The following is a 19,275-nucleotide window of genomic DNA, read 5'->3' as shown; positions in this document are numbered from 1 at the left end:
TCTCCTTGCTTGATCGGCTACTCATCTCTCTCTCTCTCTCTCTCTGAGACAGAAGTACATAATTTGCTACATCTAACCACTTGTTGTAAATATTTTCTGGTTAAGTGTAACAGGAATAAATTGAGAATTGCGGTTCTGAATCACACACTTGATTTTCCCTTACGAAAAACGTATTAACTCATACAAAAAAATGTCCATGAATTATATTCCACATAATGAATATATCCTGTTGCTACAGGATTATTTTCCTGCTGTAGCAAACTGGCACCAATGAAGATCCTACATCTATAATGTAACCACTTCCACTTTCTCTGCTCATTTAGAGATTAATTTTCACCAAATAACCTCCATTCAGTGTAGAACAAAGGACAGCCCAGCCCCAGTCACTGTGCACTTCATCTGTAAATAGGGCTGATAGCCTGCCCTACAGCCTCTCCTGGTTGGAGGCTGGTGAGGCTAGACCTTTACAACCAGAGCCTTTCATTCTATAGATCCCTGACGTAGTCTTAATGCATTAAGTTCTGTTCAATGCTGCCTTGAAATGGCCTCAGGAGGACCGAGAGAGGGGAGAGGTAAACAGAAGGTGTGATGATGAGATAGAGAGAGCGAGGGACCAAGGGAAAGTGAGAGTGAGAGATGAAAGAGAGACAGGGAGTGTGAGAGTGAAAGAGGGAGCGACGGAGAGAAAGGGTGAGAGATAAGAGAAAAAGAAAGAGGGAGAGATGGGAGAGAGGGAGAGGAAGGAGAAAGAGAGAGAGAGAGATGAGAAAGAGGGAGACGAAAGAGAGAGATGAGAGAGGGAGAGGAAGGAGAATGAGAGAGGGAGAGATGAGAGAGGAAGAGGAAGGAGAAAGAGTGAGTGAGAGATGAGAGAGAGGTAGAGGAAGGAGAAAGAGAGGGTGAAAGATGAGAGGGGGGAGCAAGGGAGGGATGAGAGGAGAAGAGAGGAGAGAGAGAAATAGAGAGATGATGGGAGAGAAAGAAAGAGTGAGAAAAGAGAGTAGAAGGGAGCGAGCGGCTGCACACGGAGAAGGAGCCTCAGGATGATGCTTCTCACTGAACAAACAATAGGAGTTTCACAGAGGAAAGACTGTATCTTTGATCTGCCCACAGCAAATCATAATACATTCACTTGTCCTATGTTTTGATCTGCTGCATTCTATCGGGATGCTTTATAAAGGGGGTTGAGGTTATAATCTGATCTGCTGTTTCCTCCCTCTTTCTCTCTGTCCCTCCTGATCGATGGTAACATTGACAAGGTGGAGTTTGTGTGTGAGAGAGAGTTTGTTTGTTATATACAGTTTGTTTGTCTTAGGTCTCTCTTTATGTAGTGTTGTGTTGTCTCTCTTGTTGTGATGTGTGTTTTGTCCTATATTTATATTGTATATATTTTTCTATTTTTAATCCCAGGCCCCCGTCCGCTCAGGAGGCCTTTTTGCCTTTTGGTAGGCCGTCATTATAAATAAGAATTTGTTCTTAACTGACTTACCTAGTTAAATAAAGGTTTAACAAATACAGTTTTATCTGTCTGTCTGTATTGTTTGTGTTTCTAAGTCTGTCTGTCTGTTTGTCTGTAGTCTGTCTGTCTGTCTGTCTGTCTGTCTGTCTGTCTGTCTGTCGTGTCTGTCGTCTGGTCTGTCTGTCTGTCTGTCTGTCTGTCTTGTCTGTCTGTCTGTCTGTCTGTCTGTCTGTGCTGTCTGTCTGTCTGTCTGTCTGTCTGTCTGTCTGTCTGTTCTGTCTGTCTGTCTGTCTCTCTCAATTCAATTCAAGAGCTTTAGTGGCATGGGAAACACATGTTAACATTGCCAAAGCTAGTGAAGTAGATAATAAACAACAGTTAAATAAACAATAAAATGAACAATAAACACTCATAGAATTTTCAAAACAATAAAGACATTACAAATGTCATATTATGTCTATATACAGTGTTGTAACGACGTACAAATGGTTAAAGTACAAAAGGACAATAAATAAGCATAAATATGGTTGTATTTTTGTGGCAACAGGTCACACATCTTGCTGCTGTGATGGCACACTGTGGTATTTCACCAAGTAGATATGGGAGTTTATCAAAATCAGGTTTGTTTTCGAATTCTTTGTGGGTCTGTGTAATCTGAGGGAAATATGTGTCTCTAATATGGTCATACATTGGACAGGAGGTTAGGAAGTGCAGCTCAGTTCCACCTCATTTTGTGGGCAGTGTGCACATAGCCTGTCTTCTCTGAGAGCCAGGTCTGCCTATGCATATGGCAGCCTTTCTCAATAGCAAGGCTATGCTCACTGAGTCTGTACATTGTCAAAGCTTTCCTTAAGTTTGGGTCAGTCACAGTGGTCAGGCATTCTGCCACTGTGTACTCTCTGTTTAGGGCCAAATATCATTCTAGTTAGTTTTTTTGTTAATTCTTTCCAATATGTCAAGTAATTATCTTTTTGTTTTCTCATGATTTGGTTGGGTCTAATTGTGTTGCTGTCCTGGGGCTCTGTGGGGTCTGTTTGTGTTTGTGAACAGAGCCCCAGAACCAGCTTGCTTAGGGGACTCTTCTCCAGGTTTATCTCTCTGTAGGTGATGGCTTTGTTCTGGAAGGTTTGGGAATCGCTTCCTTTTAGGTGGTTGTAGAATGTAATGTCTATTTTCAGGATTTTGGATCATTAGCGAGTATCGGCCTAATTCTGCTCTGCATGCATTATATGGTGTTTTACGCTATACACTGACGATAATTTTAGCAGAATTCTGCATGCAGAGTCTCAAGTTGGTGTTTGTCCCATTTTGTGAATTCTTGGTTGGTGAGCGGACCCCAGACCTCACAACCATAAAGGGCAATGGGTTCTATAACTGATTCATGTATTTTTTAACCAGATCCTAATTTGTATGTCGAAATATATGTTCATTTTGATGGCATAGAAGGCCCTTCTTGCCTTGTCTCTCAGATCGTTCACAGCTTTGTGGAAGTTACCTGTGACGCTGATGTTTAGATCGAGGTATGTATAGTTTTTGGTGTGTTCTAGGGCAACGGTGTCTAGATGGAATTTGTATTTATGGTCCTGGCAACTGGACCTTTTTTGGAACACCGTTATTTTGGTCTTACTGAGATTTACTGTCAGTGCCCAGGTCTGACAGACTCTGTGCAGAATATCTAGGTGCTGCTGTATGACCTCCTTGGTTGGGGACAGAAGCACCAGATCATCAGCAAACAGTAGATATTTGACTTCAGATTCTAGTAGGGTGAGGCCGGGTGCTGCAGACTGTTCTAGTTCCCTCGCCAATTCATTGATATATATGTTGAAGAGGGTGGGGCTTAAGCTGCATCCCTGTCTCACCCCACGGCCCTGTGGGAAGAAATGAGTGTCTTTTTTGCCTATTTTAACAGCACACTTGTTGTTTGTGTACATGGATTTTATAATGTTGAGTCACAGTCTCTGGGGGGGGGGGGGCTATACACAGCCCTCTTCTCTTCTGTGTATGTTGGAGTTGGCATCACAGTCCTTGGGGGGGGGGGGCTATACACAGCCCCTCTCTCTATGTGTTGTGGAGTGGAGTCACAGTCGCTGGGGGGGTGGGGGCTCTACACAGCCCCTCTCTATGTTGTGGAGTTGGAGTCAATCGTGGGGGGGGTGGGCCTCTACACAGCCCTCTCTCTCTTTTGTGTTGTGGAGTTGGAGTCACAGTCGCTGGGGGGTGGCCTCTCACAGCCATCTCAATGGCCTCAGAGAAACAGAGGAACAATCGGTGGGAAAGCAAATGTCACTGCCCAGTCCGTCAGGGCCGAGCCAAGACCAGACCAAATGATGTCACCTAACAGGAAGCCACACCACTCCGCAGAATCCCAACACCACAATCACAACCAATCACCATTGTTCCTGAGACGTCCTGCCAAGTTGTCAATTGGTTCCAAGCCAGACAATGGCGTCACAGAAGCCAACACCACCACACAACACAACACAACCCCTCCTTTCTTAATTTAAGGAGATCTGAGATCTGAATATTCTTTGGTAATTGTATTGGATGTTTCCACAGGGCGGTTAGAAGCGGAGAACAGACAATGGAGGAAGCACAGTAGGGAGGGCACAGACCGTCTCCGGGGCAACTGTGGGCATGACATAGAATCTCAATAGATCACCATAATTGGCCACTGATTCTTTGAGTCCTGTTCAGTTCTCCTTAAAGGGGGCTGGAAGGATTATCTGAGGGAGGATAAGGAGACGGTCCAAGAAACTCCCTGTCACAGATGGCCTGGAAGACTTGGGGATGTTTGTGTGAGGGTGTTGTTTGGTGTGTGTGTGTGTGTGTGTGTGTGTGTGTGTGTGTGTGTGTGTGTGTGTGTGTGTGTGTGTGTGTGTGTGTGTGTGTGTGTGTGTGTGTGTGTGGGTGTGTGTGTGTGTGTGTTGTGTGTGCGTGCGTGCGTGCGTGTGTGTGCGCGCGTGTGTGTGTGTGTTATGCAGTCCTTGCCAGACTTCGGGATGTTTGTGAACTATTCTCTCAGAGAGAGAATCCAAAGGGCATTGAAATGTGCCTTCATATAAATAGCTGGGACAGATTCATTTGAAGCTGAATGTATTTAGTTTGGTAATTTAAGTGTTCAATCCAAAAAAACGGTGAGGGATGGAGGCGGGTGAAAGACATAGAGGGATGCCGGCCGTGCCTGATGGCCGGGCCTGGCTGTGTATAACCCTCGGGACAAAAGCAGATTTTAGAGGAGAGTCGGAGAGGGAAATGCTGCCGTAGTGTATTCAGCGTCAGGACCGTCTGTTATCGGGCTAACGCCGAGGACACTTGCTCTGCGGCGGGTATTCTGTCCTGTTTAGCTCTCATCAGGGGAAATTTTACACTCCTTACTAGGGTGGTCGTGTTTTATGTGTTCTTGACCATTTGTCTTTGCGTTCATCACGGGCGGTGGGGAAAGATTATTAGGGTGCCATCTGCGCTCTACCTCCCTGATCTATTGCCGCGCTCCAGCCGCTACTCACGAGCGTCGTGTCTCAGGTATCCGAGCTTTATGGGTTAGGGGCGTGGGCGGTGGGTTGGGGTGCGGTGAGATGACAGGACGGTCGTCGATTGGGCTGTATGGAAGAACATCGTGTGGAGAGTGGGGTTTTTGCGTCGATCTGACTGTATGGCCACATTGATGTATGTGTCAGCGGTTTGTGTTTGTGTTGGTCTCCTAAAGATTGACGGCGAAGGGCGATAGGTTGATCGAACTCATCCGGAAGAATAACCACCAAACCACCAGCGCACCCCTAGGCGCGCCCCCGCCAGCGATTTGTGTGAGCGCGGCCTGGAGCGATGTCTGCCACTCAACGAACCAAGGAAGCCCGGTGGATGTTTCATTTTTTGTTTGATCACGTTTTACAGAGAGAATTAAAAGAGGAGTAGTATATCCACATTTAGGACTTCGTCACCTTCGATTTAGCTAAAATAAATAAGCAAGATATTTTTGGCGTGTACAGAAAGAATCACCCCCCCCTCACCCCTCACTCACCTGAAAAAAAAAAGAAAATTGTATGACTCGTATACAGTATTACACCCCAAACACTTGGCAAATTTAGTCATCTCCATGTCTTGATTATTGTCAGTCTGATTCCCGTTGTAACTCTCTCTTTGTATCTGTCGTTACTTGGGTCTCTGAGAAGAGAGGTTGGCTAGAAACCTGCCATCACTGAGCTTTAAAAGTTGAGAAGGAGAAGAAAAAAAAGTTAATTTCAATTTGCGGTGGTGGTACGCTAGCACAGATGGTGGAGCCCTTTTAAACGCCTTGTGTTTAGATAACATCTGTTCAGTGTGTGTGTGTGTGTGTGTGTGTGTGGTGTGTGTTGTGTGTGTGTGTGTGTGTGTGTGTGTGTGTGTGTGTGTGTGTGTGTGTGTGTGTGTGTGTGTGTCCTTGCTGTGGAGCGTGATACAGAGATGAAGGGGAGGGTAAAACAACAACAACGTCCTTACTAAAGCATTACCTTACACGTTAACGTTCAATGGTGGAAGGTTTTCAATTAACGGTTAAAACAAACAGGACATCTGTCTTTTGTTGGTGCTTAGAAAAGTACAAGACGAGGCCAGGATGGACAGGTTAGAGGAAGCAGACAGAGGAGGCGTTTTAGTGTTTTTATCCATGGTATCACACACACACACACACACACACACACACACACACACACACACACACACACACACACACACACACACACACACACAGACACAACCACACACACAGAACCACCACACAGCACACACACACACACAACACACACAACCACACACACACACACACACACACACACCACACACACACACACACACACACAACACACACACCACACACGACACAGACACACACACACACACACACACACACAACACAACACACACACACACACACACACACACACACACATCCCCTTACCAAGTACAATAAGGAAGCGGTTGTTCTGTTTATATGACTCATCTACAGGGGGTCAATAGCTCATTAGAGTTGGGCAGAGAGGACAGAGGACGTGGAGGATGTGGTGTGTGGATGTGTTTTCCCATGTGTGGTGTGTGTGTGTGTGTGTGTGTGGTGTGTGTGTTGTGTGTGTGTGGTGTGTGTGTGTGTGTGTGTGTGTGTGTGTGTGTGTTGTGTGTGTGTGTGTGTGTGTGTGTGTGTTGTGTTGTGTGTGTGTGTGTGTGTGTGCTACTGGAGAGGTAATCGGCATGTCGCTTTAGTGACCAGACCGAAGGTCAACAGCACACAGCTTCATTAGTGGTGTGTCATGAAGCATGTTGGTAATGGTGGCGGGAGGCCTCCAGGGATGACACCAGCAGGACACTGCATGCATCAGCTCCTGTCCTTACGTACTGCAAGTGTTGCCCTCGCGTACCACCAAGTGGTCAACGACTCAGCGTTTGTCTTTTGTGTGCAAGTTTACGGTACCACGTACCAGGAGTTGGGGCCATTCGATTTTAATTCAGGAAGGGAAACTGAAATTCTGATTCCAATTTTACCTCGTGGGAAAAGCAAGGAGGAAAATGTGAATTGTTCGTTTCTGAATGGACTGAATTGAAACGTAACTCTGCTGTAGTGTGTGATCCCTTTTCATCTGACATCATGCAGGGATTACATTGTGTACATTAGTTATGTTCTGTTTGTCTCTGCATGGTTCACGTACCATATTACATGATTGCATGAGAGGGGAATGGTCTATTAACCATCAGGCCCACGCACGTTAGGTAGAATTATTATTATTATTATTAGCAATATTATTATTCGCATGATGTATTATGTTTGGCTTTACCTAATAAAGTGTGAGAAATCAACTTTATCCAATGACTTCAAATGTCACTAACATCCTTCTTCACCATACAGACCTGGGTTCAAATATGATTAGTATATAATTTCAAATACTTTATCTTTGCTTGATTGAGCTTGCCTGGGCTTAATCCTCTACAGGATCGGTGTCCCTAAACCGGGGTTGCTAACGTGCGCTAATGTGACTAGAATTATGTTGTAATCAACAGCCAACTTTCCGGGACCTAGACACCAAACTCCAGAAAGCAAGTTCTGCAGGCTCTAGTTTTGTCTAATCTTGATTATTGTCGAGGCGTGTGGTCCAGTGCTGCAAAGAAAGACCTAGTTAAGCTGCAGCTGGCCCAGAACAGAGCGGCACGTTTTGCTCTTCATTGTAATCAGAGGGCTGATATAAATACTATACATGCCAGTCTCTCTTGGCTGAGAGTTGAGGAAAGACTGACTGCATCCCTTCTTCTTTTAATAAGAAACAATGTGTTGAAAATCCCAAATAGTCAATTTACACACAGCTCTGACACACACACTTATCCCACCAGACATGCCACCAGGGGTCTTTTCACAGTCCCCAAATCCAGAACAAATTCAAGAAAGCGTACAGTATTATATAGAGCCCTTATTGCATGGAACTTCCTTCCATCTCAAATTGCTCAAATAAACAGCAAACCTGGTTTCAAAAAACAGATAAAGCAACACCTCGTGGCACAACRCCTCTCCCTTATCTGACCTATATAGTTTGGGTGTATGTATTGATATGTAGGCTACGTGTGCCTTTAAAAAACATTGATGTAGTGTCACACCCTGGTCTGTTTCACCTGTCCTCGTTATTGTCTCCACCCCCTCCAGGTGTGGCTTGTTTTCCCCAGTGTGTTTATCCCTGTGTTTCCTGTCTCTCTGGGCCAGTGTATTTATCCCTGTGTTTCCTGTCTCTCTGTGCCAGTTCGTCTTGTACGTTTCCAAGTCAACCAGCGGTTTTCCTGTTCTCCTGCTTTTTAGATTCTCCTTTTTCTAGTCTTCCCGGTTTTGACCCTTGCCTGTTTCTGGACTTTGTACCCACCTGCCTGATTTCTGCCTGCCTTGACCACGAACCTGTCTACCACTCTGTACCTCCTGGACTCTGAACTGGTTTTTACATTTTTTGCCTGTCCACGACCATTCTCTTGCCTACCCCTTTGGATAAATAACCATAGCAAGACTCCAACCATCTGCCTCCTGTGTCTGCATTTGGGTCTGTCCTTGATGCTGTTCTTGTCTATTGATGTTCTGTATTATGTCATGTTTCATGTTTTGTGTGGACCCCAGGAAGAGTAGCTGCTGCTTTTGCAACAGCTAATGGGGATCCTAATAAAATAGCAAAATACCATTTATATGGACAGAAAACTTAAATTCTTAATCCAACTGCAGTGTCTAATTTACAGTAGCTATTATTTTGAAAAACAATACCATGCTATTGTTTGAGGAGAGAGGACAACAACAAAACATTTATAACAGCAACTGGTTTGATACATTCACCTCTGAAGGTAAATAAGGTACTTACATTCAGTAATCTTSCTCTGATTTGTCATCCTGAGGGTCCCAGAGATAAAATGTAGCATAGTTTTGTTTGATCAAATTAATTTTCATATTCAAATGTAGCAACTGGGTTCTAGAGTTAGAACCCCTGCTGTCTCTGGTATTTGTTTGCCGTCTTCTTGACCTGAATGAAATGGACCCTGCTGGCCTGTGGCCTCCACCTCTCTCTGGACAGGCAGTGTATGGACACGTCTCCAGTGGAGGGAACTCATCTGTTTAATCATCTCATCTCCATCACTGAGCTGGAGTCTGTATATACATATGAGGGGAAAACAGGACACACACACACACACACACACACACACACACACAAACACACCAATAAACTGTGGCTGTAGAACTTGGGTCTAGTAATTACGCTGAGCAGACTGCAGACTGTCATACAATCACTGAAGACTCTAAATTGTGTGTGTGTGTGTGTTTGTGAATGGATACGTGCTTTTGTGTGCAGAGAGAATCTGAGAAGAAAAGCTAAGTGAGTTATCCGAAGGGTATGAAGGGCAATGGGTTGACTGGCACAACTCACCCACCCACCCACAGTAAGTGCATCATGGGGGACACAGGCGCAGCACCGGGCATAGTGACAATAAGATTCAGTTAGTTCACAGGGCAGGGTTTATCCCTCAAGGTTGGGGTGATGCCTCTCGTCTCTGTGTTCCCAGTTAACATGTTCAGCAGGCATGGTATCACACAGATATGGTATCACACAGATATGGTATCACACAGGCATGGTATCACACAGGCATGGTAGTCACAAGGCTATGGTATCACACAGATATGGTATCACACAGATATGGTATCACACAGAATGGTATTACATTTACATTTAAGTCATTTAGCAGACGCTCTTATCCAGAGCGACTTACAAATTGGAAGATCATACATATTCATCCTGGTCCCCCCGTGGGGAATGAACCCACAACCCTGGCGTTGCAAGCGCCATGCTCTCACCAACTGAGCCCACGGGACCATATCTGTTATCTGGGACCATATCTGATACCATATCTGGTATCACACAGGCATGGTATCACACAGGCATGGTATCACACAGATATGGTATCACACAGATATGGTATCACACAGATATGGTATCACACAGATATGGTATCACACAGATATGGTATCACACAGATATGGCATCATTATTTATGTCAGAGAGGCAGGCTGATGCTTGAAAATCATATTGTTGAATGTTACAATACTTTGGGGATTTCCCTCCTCCTCCATCACCGGTGGCTTTGATTCTACATGACAGATCCCGTTGCCGAAAATAGGTGGTAGGGAATCCTTGGTGATATGAGTTACGTAATGAGAAGCAGTTCACAAAAAAAAAACGTTTTTAACTCTGTCTCCTTCAGGCAGTGCTACAGCAGACAGAAGATGTCTGTTTTCAAATCTCTTCGTGCTACTGGTGCTCCTGTTTTAGTACGGAAGAAGATCTAGCTAATTAACGCGTATAACGAGTCAAAATCCATGATTACACTGAGCTAGGTAGGTAATTAAATCAATTACATACTGTCAACAACACTCATCCAGTACATGTGGTGTGTGTGTGTGTGTATGTGTGGTGTGTGTGTGTATGTGTGGTGTGTGTGTGTGGGGTGTGTGTGTGTGTATGTAGTGTGTTTGTGTGTATGTGTGGTGTGTGCGTGTGTGTGTGTGTGTGTATGTGTGTGTGTATGTGCTGTGTGTATGTGTATGTGTGGTGTGTGTGTGTGTGTATGTGTGGTGTGTGTGTGTGTGGTGTGTATGTGTGGTGTGTGTGTGTGAGCACGTGTGTGTGTGTCCACTCACTGTGCATTCAAATGACCTTGAACCCTAGCCTTCTACAATTAGCTGGCGCACGAGGGAGAAAATGATGTCTGCTGTCTGACGAATGCTGCTCGCTTTCCATGGTGCTGAAAATAACAACCGTTGAAAAGGCTTTTGCCATGGTCTGTGACGACAAATGGCCAATCTCAAGGGAGCTGTTCTGTTTGTTATACCTTTTCCCCACTGTCTGACCTTAACCCGAACCTTAACCACACTTCTAACCTTATGCCTAACCCTACCCTTGAATTAAGAACAAAAATCACTTTTTTTATGCGATATAGGCCTTGCCAATTTAGATTTTGTGGCTGTGCTATCTAGTGGAAACCCTTTTCCCTAATGTCTGCCTTGGCTGGTTGCAGGTGCATTCATCTCCCAGTCTGATAATTCACACTAGGCAGCAACACATGCTCTCAGCTTCACAGGCACGCGCTGCCACAGCTGTCTTGAATACTGCGTGGAGCCAGCACAGCCCGCGCTACGTCAGACTAGCTGGCTTCTCTCTCTCTCTCTCTCTCTCTCTCTCTCCTCTCATCTCTCTCCTCTCTCTTCTCTCTTCTCTCTTCTCTCTCTCGCCTCTCGTACTCTCTCGTCTCACTCCATAGAATACTGCGTGGAGCCAGGACAGCCGCACAGTGCCGAGCGCAACGTTCAGACTAGCCTGCGTCTTTCTCTGCGCTCTCATCCCTCCTCTAGTCTCTTCTCTCTCTCTACTCTCTATCTTCTCCTCCTCTCCTCCTCGTCCTGCTCGTATCATTCTCTTCGCTACTCTCCCCCCCCCTTCTCCGCCTCCTCCCCGCCTCTCTCTCCCCCCCTCCCTTTTTTTTCCTCCCTCCCCCCCGGCTCCTTCTTTCTTTTCCCTGTCTTTTCCCTCTTTTCTTCTTTCTCTTTTCTCTCCTCCGTTTCTCTCTTTCCTTCCTGTCTTCGCCTTTTCTCCTGTTTCTGGCTCGCGGGTCCTGGCCTGTGTCGGTCCGTCCCCTTTGTTGCGCTTCTCCTCTTCTTCCCTTCGGCGCGCCTCGCTGGGTGCCTCTCTTCGTTGGGCTTTTTGCCTTTTTTTCTCTTGTCTCTCTTTCCTCCAGTCTTCGGCTCGCGCTTCTCTTTCTTTTTTTCTTGTTCCCTCCTCTTTTTCTTTCGATATCTCCCTTTTTTTCTTTTTCTTTCCTCCTTTCTTGCCCTCCCCCCCCTCCCCCCCCTCCCCTTCCGCCCCTCTCTCCCACCCCCCTCCCCCTCCACCTCCCCCTGCGCCCCCTCCCCCCCCCCCCTCCGCCTCCCTTGCCTAGTCCGCCCCCCCCTCCTACCTCTCCCACCCCCAGGGATGATCGCCACCTCCTCCACCTACGCCCGTCCGTATCCCCTCAACCCCCTTCTCTGCCACCACACTCTCTCCCCCACCCCCTGACTCGTCCTACCCTGCCGCCCCCCTCCTCTTCGCCCGCCCTCTCCCTCCCCCCCCCCCCCTGCCGCCCCCCGCCCCTCCCCTCCCTCGCCCCCCCCCCCCGCTGGCCCTCCCCCCTCCCGGCCGCCTCCCCCCTCTGCCCCTCCCCGTGCTCTACCCTCCCAGCTCCTCCTCTGGCGGCAGGCGGCCCTCTCGGCTCCGCGGACGCCGCCCGGCGCAGGCGGGGCCAGCCATCTTGCTCCGCGACTGCCGCCCCGCCGGTCCCCCTCCCTCCTTTTCCTTTCTCCTCCCCTTGTCCTGTCTCTTCTTTCTCCTTCCTCTCCTTCTCGTCCTTCTTATTCTTTTCCTCTTCCCTTTCTTTCCTATCATCTCCTCTTCCTCCCTCCCTTCCCTCGGCGGCGTGTCCTTCCCCCCCCCCTCCCCCCCCCTCTATCGAGCCTCCCCCCCCCTCCCTCCCTGGCCCCCCCCGACCGCCCACGGGTGGCTCCCCCCCGGCCTCCGCCCCCGCTCCCCGTCTCTCTCCTCTTCCCTCTTCGCTTCTCTCTCCTCTCTCTTCTCTCTCTCACTCTGCCCTTCCTCTCTCTCTCACTCCCACTAGAGAATATCCGGCGTGGAGCCAGCACGCCGCACAGCCCAGCGCACGGTCAGACTAGGCTCTCTGTCACTCTCTCCTCTTTCTCCTCTTGCTCTCGCTGCCGGTGCTCAGACTCTGCTCTGCTCTCTTCTGCCTGCTCCTCCCTGCTCTCTCGCGACCGGCTGCTCTCTCCCTCTCCCACCTCCTGCCGCTCCTTATAGCATCATCACTCCTACACCTCACTCCGCCTACGATACCGCTGCGGAGTTCCCGTCCGGCCAGTCAACTCCCTACCTAGACTCTGATTCCCCTCTCAGCTCTCTCTCTCTCTCTAGAGAAGCGGAGTCAGTGTTTTGTATTATAGAACACATGACAGACATTGGTTGTGGTTATTTAGAGAGAGAACGAAGGAAGCAGTGCTGTAGGCTGCAGGCTTCAGCGTAGCCTCCTCACTGTACAACAAGTCACGAGTCACGACATATCACAATATCATTAGGTTTAGTCTACTTACCACATATAATAGAGGTTTATGGATTTACTACACTGGATTATATTTAGTTTATTATATTCTATGCGCTCTAGCCATATAAAGGCAATATAGGGTATTACGAAGAATCCCAATTGATCTAAATGGTGCATAATTGAGATGTGTTTATGTTCTCTAGGAGGCTGATGAACAACCTGTTCAGTGAATGAATCTTCATCTAAACATCAACAAAACGTCCCAGAACCTTCCGTTTTAATCCTTCAATTGACTCTCGGTTCCTGCTACTACCAATCAATCAATCAATCAATCAATCAACAAATGTGTTTTTATAAAGTCTTGTGGTCAGCCTACAGAGAGGAGGTGAGGGCCCTGGGAGGATGGTCAGCCTACAGAGAGGAGGTGAGGGGCCTGGGAGAGTGGTCAGCCTACGAGGGAGGGGAGGGCCCTGGAGAGTGGTCAGCCTACAGAGAGAAGGTGAGGGCCCTGAGAGTGGTCAGCCTACAGAGAGAAGGTGAGGCCCTGGGAGAGTGGTCAGCCTACAGAGAGAAGGTGAGGGCCCTGGGAGAGTGGTCAGCCTACAGGGAGAAGGTGAGGGCCCTGGAGTGTCAGCTACAGGGGACAAGTGTAGGCCCTGTGAGAGTGTTTTGCGTCTTCTTTTTAATGATTGCTGAATCATTAACCCATATTTTATACCTGACGATTATATCTGGTACTGTCCCCAAGGTTTGGAAGGCAGCCCATGTACTCCCCCTTCACAGAGGTGGTGACCCTTGTGACCTAAATAATTACCGGCCTATTTCTAAACCTTCTTGCCTAGTTAAAATATTAGAATCTTCTAATTAATTCTCAGCTAAGATCTTTCTTATCTTTGAAATGTATTCTAAATGTACATCAGTCAGGTTTTAGACCAGGTCATAGCATTATCTCTGCTGCATCCCTAGTTATAAATGATGTGGTTCACTGTGTGGATAAAAGGTAACATTGGGCTGCCCTCTTCATTGACCTGTCAAAAGGCTTTCCATACTGTTGACCACTCACTGCTAATACAGAGACGGTATGTAACTGGTTTCAAAATGACTTGACATATAGAACTCAATGTATATCTACCGACGGTGTTAAATCAGGTTTCCTGGATATTACAAAAGGTGTCCCGCAAGGGTCAATCCTCGGTCCTGTACTTTTTACTGTTTACATTAACAATATCTATTTGTCTGTAAAAAAACTTTAACCTGCACTTGTATGTCAATGATAGTGTTTTGTATGCTATTGCCCCCACAGTTGAGCAGGCTCTATCTGAACTACAGTCTGCCTTCACTGTATTACAGAAAAACTTTATTGACCTGAAATTAGTATTGAATGCAGGTAAAAGTATATGTTGTTCTCTAGAGCACATACAAAAAACTCTGATGATTTAAGCATATGTAATTTAGATGGTGTACATATTGATCATGTCTGTGCTTACAAATATCTGGGCATCTGGAAAGATGAAAAGCTGTCTTTTAAAAAGCATATTGATGAGTAGGTTAAGAAGCTGAAAATAGAAATGAGCTTCTTCTATAGAAATAGGTCCTGCTTCTCAAATAATAGGAATCAGACGTTCCTATTGGTCCTAGACTATGGCGACATCATCTGTATGAAGGCAGCTGCCACTTCATTAAAGCTGTTAGATGCAGTTTATCATAGAGCACTGCGCTTTATTACGGAGACAATTTTAGTACTCATCACTGCATTCTCTATCAGAAAGTCGGTTGGCCCTCTGTGATGTCATCACTGCATTCTCTATCAGAAAGTTGGTTGGGCCTCTGTGATGTCATCACTGCATTCTCTATCAGAAAGTTGGTTGGCCCTCTGTGATGTCATCACTGCATTCTCTATCAGAAAGTTGGTTGGCCCTGCCCTCTGTGATGTCATCACTGCATTCTCTATCAGAAAGTTGGTTGGCCCTCTGTGATGTCATCACTGCATTCTCTATCAGAAAGTTGGTTGCCCTCTGTGATGTCATCACTGCATTCTCTATCAGAAAGTTGGTTGGCCCTCTGTGATGTCATCACTGCATTCTCTAGCAGAAAAGTTGGTTGGCCCTCTGTGATGTCATCACTGCATTCTCTAGCAGAAAGTTGGTTGCCCTTGTGATGTCATCACTGCATTCTCTATCAGAAAAGTTGGTTGCCCTCTGTGATGTCATCACTGCCATTCTCTATCAGAAAGTTGGTTGGCCCTCTGATCATCACTCATTCTCTATCAAGAAGTGTTGCCTCTGATTCATCACTGCATTCTCTATCAGAAAGTGTTGGCCCTCTGTGATTTCATTCACTGCATTTCTCTATCAGAAAGTTGTTGCCCCTCTGTGATGTCATCACTGCATTCTCTATCAGAAAGTTGGTTGGCCCTCTGTGATGTATCACTGCATTCTCTATCAGAAGTTGGTTGGCCTCTGTGATGTCATCACTGCATTCTCTATCAGAAAGTTGGTCCCTCTGTGATGTCTCACTGCAGTCTTCTATCAGAAAAGTTGGTTGCCCTCTTGTGATGTCATCACATTGCATCTCCTATCTAGAAAGTGGTTGGCCCTGTGATGTCATCCTGCATTCTCTATCAGAAAGTGTTGCCTCTTGATTCATCACTGCATTCTCTATCAGAAAGTTGGTTGCCCTCTGTGATGTCATCACTGCATTCTCTATCAGAAAGTTTGTTTGCCCTCTGTGTGTCTTCACTGCATTCTCTATCAGAAAGTTGGTTGCCCCCCCCCATCTATGATGTCATCACTCATTCTCTATCAGAAAGTTGTTTGGCCCTCTGTGATGTCACGTATGGTTGATAAATTTGCTATGTTTTCATTTTCAAAACCTTTAACAGAAAGCTCACTTTACATTATTATCAACTTTACCGTTAGAGTATCTCACCCGGTCTTAGGGACTGGCTAATTCTGGAATGTTGTTAAATGTGATTTGTGGTGCCTCTAGGTCAATTCAGAACGCTGATTCAGGACCTTATTACTGATCGATTGTGTTTGTTTTTTTATGACAGTTTTTCTTTTTACTTGCATTTTGAATTCATATTAAATGTGTATATTTTCTGTTATTTATGTATTCAGGGTTCATCAGTAAAAGAGACCTTCTCAGTATGACTCCCTGATTGTAACGATCGTCTGGAAGAAGGTGACAAAACGCAGCGTGGTAAGTTGTCATAGTATAATTTAATTCAAAACATGAACACTAAACAAAATAACAACGAGGAAGAACGAAAACGAAACAGTTCTGTTAGGTGAAGACACACAAACAGAAACAACTACCACAAAAACACAGGTGGGATGAGGCTACCTAAGTATGGCTCTCAATCAGAGACAACGATAGACAGCTGCCTCCTTGATTGAAACCACACTCGGCCAAACAATCAAATATAAAACATAGAACAAAAACGTAGAATGCCCACCCAACTCACACCTGACAAACAAAATAGAGACATACAAAGGAACTAAGGTCAGGGCGCGGACAGTACCCCCCCCCCCAAAGGTGCGGACTCAGCCGCAAAACTTGAACCTATAGGGGAGGTCTGGGTGGGCATTTCACCGCGGTGACGGCTCTGGTGCGGGACGTAGACCCCTCCACTCTGGCTTGCCCCTTAGGTAGCGCCTCTAGAGGGGACCTCGCCACGACCCGGAACAGGAGCGACTTGGCAAGCTCCGACAGGAGGGAGACTCTGGCTGCTCCGGACGAGGGAGACCTGGTGCTCCGACGGAGGGAGACTCTGCTGCTCCGGACAGAGGCGGTCACTATGGAGTGGAAAGACACACAGGAGCTTTCGTGCCATGGATCATCACTGGAGGCTTCGTGCCATGGATCATCACTGGAGGCTCTTGCCATGGATCATCACTGGAGGCTTCGTGCCATGGATCACCACTGGAGGCTTCGTGCCATGGATCATCACTGGAAGCTTCTTACCATGGATCATCACTGAGGCTTCGTGCCATGGATCATCACTGAGCTTCGTCCATGGATCATCACTGGAGGCTTCGTGCCATAATCATCACTGGAGGCTTCTGTGCATGGATCATCACTGGAGGCTTCGTCCATGGATCATCACTGAAGCTTCTACCATGGTCATCACTGAGGCTTCGTGCATGGATCATCACTGGAGGGCTCGTGCCATGATCATCACTGGAAGCTTCTTACCATGGATCATCACTGGAGCTTCGTCCATGGATCATCATGCGAGGCTTCGCGATGGATCATATGGAGGCTTCGTGCCATGGATCACCACTGGAGGCTTCGTGCCATGGATCACCACGGAGCTTCTTGCCCTGGATCACCACTTGATGGAGAGACACACACAGGAGCCTGGCTCTGGGAGAAGGCACAGGACGCACCAGCGCTGGAGACATGCAGGAGGCCTTGGCTCTGGGAGAAGGCACAGGACGCACCAGGCTGGGGAGACATGCAGGAGGCTTGTCTTACCGAGCACTGGATACACTGGGCCGTGGATACGCCACTGGCGGTCTCGAGCGCAGATCTGGCCCTCCCTTCTGGCTGGATGCCAGCTTCCACCGGCAAATGCGGGACTCGGGCACCGAGCACGACCGGCCTGTGAATGCTCGGCCGAGACACCGTGCGCATCACCATAGCACGGGGCCTGACCAGTCACATGCTCGCCCCTTCCAGCCAGGATCTCCTCATGTGTAGGATCCTTCCCGTCAGAATGTCCTCCCATGTCCATTCCTCTTTTCTTCCACGCTCTTGGTCCGTCAACTCCATTGTCCTCCTCAGAGTGCTAAGAACCTTGCGTGATCTGGACAACACCCTGTCGTTCTAACTAACATCAAGGCGGTGACCCGTTCCTGTAGGTTCATCGCTCTACACATTCGCAGAGTACGACCTGCCTCAGCAGGAAGCGGCGCAGGTCCTAATCCAGGCACTTGCATCTCCCGTCTGGATTACTGCAACTCGCTGTTGGCTGGGCTCCCTGCCTGTGCCATTAAACCCTACAACTCATCCAGAACGCCGCAGCCCGTCTGGTGTTCAACTTTCCCAAGTTCTCTCACGTCACCCGCTCCTCCGCTCTCTCCACTGGCTTCCAGTTGAAGCTCGCATCCGCTACAAGACCATGGTGCTTTGCCTACGGAGCTGTGAGGGAACGGCACTCCGTACTTCAGGCTCTGATCAGGCCCTACACCCAAACAAGGGCACTGCGTTCATCCACCTCTGCGCTCGCCTCCCTACATCTGAGGAAGTACAGTTCCGCTCAGCCCAGTCAAAACTGTTCGCTTGCTCGGCACCCAATGGTGGAACAAACTCCTCACGACGCCAGGTCAGGCGGAGTCAATCACCACCTTCCGGAGACACCTGAACCCACCTCTTAAGAAACCTGGATAGGATAAAGTAATCCATCTAACCCCCCCTTAAAAGAGTTAGATGCACTATTGTAAAGTGGTTGTTCCACTGGATATCATAAGGTGAATGCACCAATTTGTAAGTCGCTCTGGATAAGAGCGTCTGCTAAATGACTTAAATGTAAATGTAATGTAATGTCCGTTGGTGGTGGGTAGTTCTGTAACGATCGTCCTGGGAAGAAGGTGACAAACGCAGCGTGGTAAGTGTTTCATGTATAATTTAATTCAAAACTGAACACCTAAACAAAATAACAACGAGAAGAACGAAATCGAAACAGTTCTGTCAGGTAACACACACAAACAGAAAACAAACTACCCCAAAAACACAGGTGGGATGAGGCTACTTTAAGTATGTTCTCAATCAGAGACAACGAAAACAGCTGCTCTGGTTGAGAACCACACTCGCAAACACATAGAATATAAAGACATAGAAAAAAACATAGAATGCCCACCCAACTCACGCCCTGACAAACAAAATAGAGAACATCAAAGGAACTAAGGTCAGGTGTGACCACTGATACCAAAAAAAAAGGTTAATAATCCTAATCAGTTGTCACTAAGTGCTTTACAGATACAGCCTAAAACCTAAAGACAAGGAATGCAGATCTATAAGCACAATTACAAGGCTTCTCAGCAAAATACCGTATAAGCTACACGGAAAAATAGCTTGAGTGGACATTTTAACATAATTCACTCATATTCCAACGTGTATAAAATGATGTCACGAACGCTAACAACACTTGATACACTAAACATCAGAGTCAACGCGGAAATCACAAT

This window comes from Salvelinus sp. IW2-2015, unplaced genomic scaffold (genome assembly GCF_002910315.2).
Source record: "Salvelinus sp. IW2-2015 unplaced genomic scaffold, ASM291031v2 Un_scaffold1651, whole genome shotgun sequence".
NCBI lineage: Eukaryota > Metazoa > Chordata > Actinopteri > Salmoniformes > Salmonidae > Salvelinus > Salvelinus sp. IW2-2015.
The sequence above is the reverse complement of the archived record's forward strand: the minus strand, read 5'-3'. Positions refer to the sequence as shown.